This window comes from Salmo salar, chromosome ssa18, assembly GCF_905237065.1.
Source record: "Salmo salar chromosome ssa18, Ssal_v3.1, whole genome shotgun sequence".
Lineage (NCBI taxonomy): Eukaryota > Metazoa > Chordata > Actinopteri > Salmoniformes > Salmonidae > Salmo > Salmo salar.
Window position 1 is genome coordinate 73078008 of NC_059459.1, and position 6000 is coordinate 73084007.

Below are 6000 nucleotides of genomic sequence, written 5' to 3' on the forward strand. Positions count from 1 at the left end.
CACATGCTCGGCGCGTGTAGCGGAGTATATCAGAATGTCATCAATATACACCACTACACCCTGCCCGTGCAGGTCCCTGAAAATCTCGTCTACAAAGGCTTGGAAGACTGATGGAGCATTCATCAACCCGTACGGCAGGATGAGGTACTCATAATGCCCTGAGGTCGTACTGAACACCATCTTCCACTCATCTCCCTCCCGGATACGCACCAGGTTGTAAGCACTCCTGAGATCAAGTTTGGTGAAGAAGCGCGCCCCGTGCATTGACTCAATCGCCGTGGAGATAAGTGGTAGCGGGTAACTGTACCTCACAGTTATCTGATTAAGGCCTCGATAGTCAATACACGGGCGCAAACCTCCCTTCTTCTTCTTCACAAAAAAGAAACTTGAGGAGGCGGGTGACCTCTGCAATGTGACCTCTGCGGCCACAGATGGTGCACGAGACGGAAACTCCTCTGGTCTCCCTGAGCGCAGCACCTCCCAGCTCCATGGGCATCGGAGCGGTGGTGCTGGGGGATGGAACTGACAGACCCCGATCTGGACGTCCGCGGGTAGCCAGCAGGTTATCCAGCCGAATGGACAGGTCCACCAGCTGGTCGAAGGTAGGGTTGGTGTCCCTGCAGGCCAACTCTCGACGGACGTCCTCGCACAAACTGCAGCGATAGTGGTCGATCAGGGCCCTGTCATTCCATCCCGCTCAGGCAGCCAAGGTACGAAAGACCAATGCGAACTCCTGTGCGCTCCTCGTCCCCTTCCGCAGGTGGAAGAGATGTTCACCCGCCGCTCTACCCTCGGGCATGTGGTCGAAGACTGCCCGGAAGCGGCAGGTGAACTCCTCGAAGTCGTCCAACTCCGAATCTCATCCTCCCCACACGGCGTTTGCCCACTCCAGAGCTCTCCTCGAGAGGCACGAAATGAGGGCGGACACCCTCTCCCTTCCCGAGGGAGCCAGGTAAACGGTTCCCAGGTATAAGACCAGCTGTAACAGGAAACCCAGGCACCGTGCCACCGTCCCATCATACTCCCTGGGAAGAGCGAGACGCATCCCACTGGGACCGGATACAGGAGGGATGAGTAGTGGTAACCCCGGTTGTGCTGGTGGAGGCACTGCAGGAACTCTCTGTCTCTCCCAGCGGTCCATGGTCTGAACGACGCGGTCCATCGCGACGCCAAGATGGTGGATCATCGCCGCTTGCTCCTGGACGCGCTCCTCTACCCTTATACCAGGAGCACCTGCTCCTGCTGACTCCATATGGATGGTGTGGTATTCTGTAAGGAGTGCATAACTGGTGGCAGGGAAGTCCGTTGTATCAACTAGCCTATTCCTCAGTGTTTCCTGCACCAGTAAACTTGTGACAGAAAGCTGCTTTTTTATGACGTTTCCACCGGATATATGGGATCATCAGATCATGATATTTGCTCTTTCACACCGAGGCCTTTTGATTATCGAGGCCGAGAGTGTTGGAAAGATTTTTCAAATACTGAGGAACTATCATTCGCAATGGATGATAAAAAAAATTGACTTCATTGACTAGTTTGAGGTGAAGAAAAAAATTACTGTGAAGCTCATCTTATTATTGGTGTACGTGGTGAGTTAACATTGAGTCAGACATTGCCAAATGGGCACTTTCCTACATATGGGTACATTCTGGAGAGAGACGCACCATATACTGTATTTGCCACACACCCCTCCCCTTCTTCTTGATGCAACATTTTAAATGATAAAATTCACTCATTTTAGACGTTTTTCACTGACAGCTTCAACTCAGTCAGCTAGACCCATTGCCACACGCACTACCCAAAATGCATTCTTCCCAAATAGACATAAGCCTATACACTTGTGATGTCAAACAATCCACAGCTACTTCTTTTAAAAGAAGCTAATGATCCTCTGTGGCTAAATCATGCTCCATGGTGAAGTATTTTGAATGATTTTATTTAAAATTCAATAGGCACTCTTTTGAGCTTTTGCTCTGATGAAGGCCGTCAGGCCGAAACGTATAGCTTATTAAAGAGCATTGATTTTATTTTGACAGGAGAAATTATATGCTGCACAAAAATATAAACGCAACATGCAACAGTTTCAAAGACTTACTGATTTACAGTTCATATGATGAAATCACGCAATTGAAATAAATTCATTAGCCCTAATCTATGGATTTCACATGACTTGGAATACAGATATGCATAGTTGGTCACAGATACCTTTAAAAAATGGAATGTTAGGGCTTGGATCAGAAAACCAATCAGTATCTGGTGTGACCACCATTTGCTTCATGGAAGCGCGACACATCTCCTTCGCTTAGAGTTGATCAGGCTGTTGATTGTGGCCCGTGGAATGTTGTCCCACTCTTCTTCAATGGCTGTGCGAAGTTGCTGGGTATTGGCGGGAACTGGAACACGCTGTCGTATACGTCAATCCAGAGCATCCCAAACATGCTCAATTGGTGATATGGCTCGTGAGTATGCAGGCCATGGAGGTACTGGCACATTTTCAGCTTCCAGGAATTGTGTATAGATCCTTGCGACATGGGGTCTTGCATTATCATGCTGAAACATGAGCTGATGGCAAACGATGTCATCTGCCAGGTACAATTGGAACCAGGATTCATCCATGAAGAGCACATATCTCCAGCGTGCCAGTGGCCATCAAAGGTGAGCATTTGCCCACTGAAGTCGGTTAACACTCCAAACTGCAGTCATGTTAAGACCCTGGTGAGGAAGACAAGACTCAGGTGAGGAAGACAAGCACGCAAATGAGCTTCCCTGAGACAGTTTCTGACAGTTAATGCAGAAAGTCTTCGGTTGTGCAAACCCACAGGTGGATGGATTATTTTGGCAAATGAGAAAACGCTCAAAACAGGGATGTAAACAAATCTGTGAACAAAATTTGAAAGAAATACACTTTATGTTCGTATGGAAAATGTCTGCTATCTTTTATTTCAGCTCATAAAACATGGGACCAGCACTTTACATGTTGGGTTTATATGTTTTGTTACTAGCTAAGTATTGTTTGTTTGTAGTTTGTTGTTTTTTTGGAAAATGTGTTAATTTCCTTGAAAATGAGAATGTAAATCTCAAGAGATTTCATCCTATAAAATTTCTAATAAATAAATAAACTATAACAAATGAAATATGTATCTGCTTTTAGTTGACTGAAATTGCATTAACCATAATAAATAAATATCCACTAACCTTAACCCGAGCCCTCACCCATAACCTATTCCTGGCCCCTAACCATAATTCTAACTTTAACCCCAAACCAAGTTGTTGCCTATCAGCAGAGTTGCAGTTGTTAGTTTATTGATATTGAATATTACACCCTAACTAGTTTTAAGTGAAATATATATACAGTACCAGTCAAAAGTTTAGACACATGTAACGGCCGTCGTCAGAATTAGACCAAGGTGCAGCAGAGGATGTGTTCATCATTAGAATTTTAATTCAAAAAGAGAACACTTTACAAAAATGACCAGAAACAGTCCTGTCAGGAAACACACTGAACAGAAACAATTACCCACAAAACCCAAAGGAAAAACATGCTCCTTATGTGTGACTCCCAATCAGCAACAACAAACTTCAGCTGTGCCTGATTGGGAGCCACACACAGCCCAAAACAAAGAAATACAAAAACATAGAAAAAGGAACATAGAACGCCCACCCAATGTAACACCCTTGCCTAACCAAAATAAAGAACAAAAACCCCTCTCTATGGCCAGGGCGTTACAACACACCTACTCATTCAAGGGTTTTTCTTTATTTTTACTATGTTCTACATTGTAGAATAATAGTGAAGACATTAAAACTATGAAATAACGCATGGAATCATGTAGTAACCAAAAAGTGTTAAACAAATCTCAATATATTTTATATTTGAGATTCTTCAGAGTAGCCACCATTTGCCTTGATGACAGCTTTGGACACTTTTGTCATTCTTTCAACCAGCTTCATGAGGTTGTCACCTGGAATGCATTTCAATTAACAGGTGTGCCTTGTTAAAAGTTCATTTGTGGAATTTCTTTCCAACTTAATGTGTTTGAGCAAATCAGTTGTACTGTGACAAGGTAATCAATTAAAATCAAACTTTATTTTGTCACATGCGCCAAATACAACGTGTATACCTTATCGTGAAATGCTTACTTACATGCCCTTAACCAACAGTGCAGTTCAAGAAAGAGTTAAGAAAATAATTACCAAATAAACTAAAGTTAAAAAAAAAGTAAACTAGCACAATAAAATAACAATAACGAGGCTATATATGGGGGGGTACTGGTACCAAGTCAATGTGCGTGGGTACAGGTTAGCCGAGGTAATTTGTACATGAAGATAGGGGTGAAGTGTTAGGGTTGAACTGGCTATTTGTTTGCATAGCCTATATAATATAACGGAGAAGCTATGCTACAATATTAAGTAAATAAACTATGGATAAGTCAACTGCTGAAGACAAGAACTACACCCGGCCGACAGGAAGTGCGTCACGAGGATGGGACCAGCCTGCATGCCAGCGATAGGATGAGGAAGTTTAAACCACGCTCATCCTCGCTCTGACAGGCCAGCAATGAGCGGGAACTATCTCTGTCAGAGTATTTAAGGAAGAACAAAAGGATGTGACGCTCTCTTCTCTGTCTGCCCTGCGTGGTGTCACAGAGAGACCGTATATATACGAACATCATATTTTCCATTTGTACTATCATTCTATTTACTTAAAAATGAATTAAATAATCATTGCAAAACTAAGTTGCATGGTTTGTTTATATCCTAATACCAGATTCGAATTGACGCGACTTGACAGAAATGACTATGCATAGATAAACAGCGAGTAGCAGCAGTGTACAAAACAAATGGAGGGGGGAGCGGGGGGCGTCAATGTAAATAATCCGGTGGCCATTTGGTTAATTGTTCAACAGTCTTATGACTTGAGGGTAGAAGCTGTTAAGGAGCCTTTCGGTACTAGACTTAGCACTCCGGTACCGTTTGCCGTGGGGTAGCAGAGAAAACAGTCTATGACTTAGGTGAATGGAGTCTTTGACAAATATTTGGGCTTTCCGCTGACACCGTCAAGTATATAGGTCCTGGATGGCAGGAAGCTTGGCCCCAGTGATGAACTGGGCCGTACGCTCTACCCCCTGTAGTGCCTTATGGTCAGATGCCGAGCAGTTACCATACCAGGCGGTGATGCAACCGGTCAGGATGCTCTCGATGGTGCAGCTGTAGAACATTTTGAGGATATGGGGACCCATGCCAAATCTTTTCTGTCTCCTGAGGGGGAAAGTTGTTGTCGTGCCCTCTCCACGTCTGTCTTGGTGTGTTTGAACCATGATAGTTTGTTGGTGATGTGGACACCAAGGAACTTGAAACTCTCAACCCACTCTACTACAGCCGTGTCGATGTTAATGGAGGCCTGTTCAGCCCGCCTTTTCCTGTAGTCCACGATCAGCTCCTTTTTCTTGCTCACATTGGGAGAGAGGTTGTTGTCGTGGCACCACACTGCCAGGTCTCTGACCTCCTCCCTATAGGCGTGAGTGTTGTGTCGTCAGCCTACTGAACAATGTTGTTGGAGTCGTGTTTGGCCACGCAGTCGTGGGTGAACAGAGAGCACGGGAGGGGACTAAGCACACACCCCCGGAGGGGCCCCAGTGTTGAGGATCAGCGTAGCAGACGTGTTGTTGCCTACCCTTACCACCTGGGCGTGGCCCGTCAGGAAGTCCAGGATCCAGTTGCAGAGGGAGATGTTTAGTTCCAGGGTCCTTAGCTTAGTGATGAGATTTGTGGGCACTAGAGGTGGTAGACAGAAAATAGCCCTATTTGGTCCATATTATGGCAAGAACAGCTCAAATAAGCAAAGAGAAACGACAGTCCATCATTACTTTGGCCTTCCCTGTAGCTCAGTTGGTAGAGCATGGTGTTTGCAACACCAGGGTTGTGGGTTCGATTCCCACGGGGGGCCAGCACAGAAAAAAAAATGTATGGTATGAAATGTATGCATTCATACCATACCAT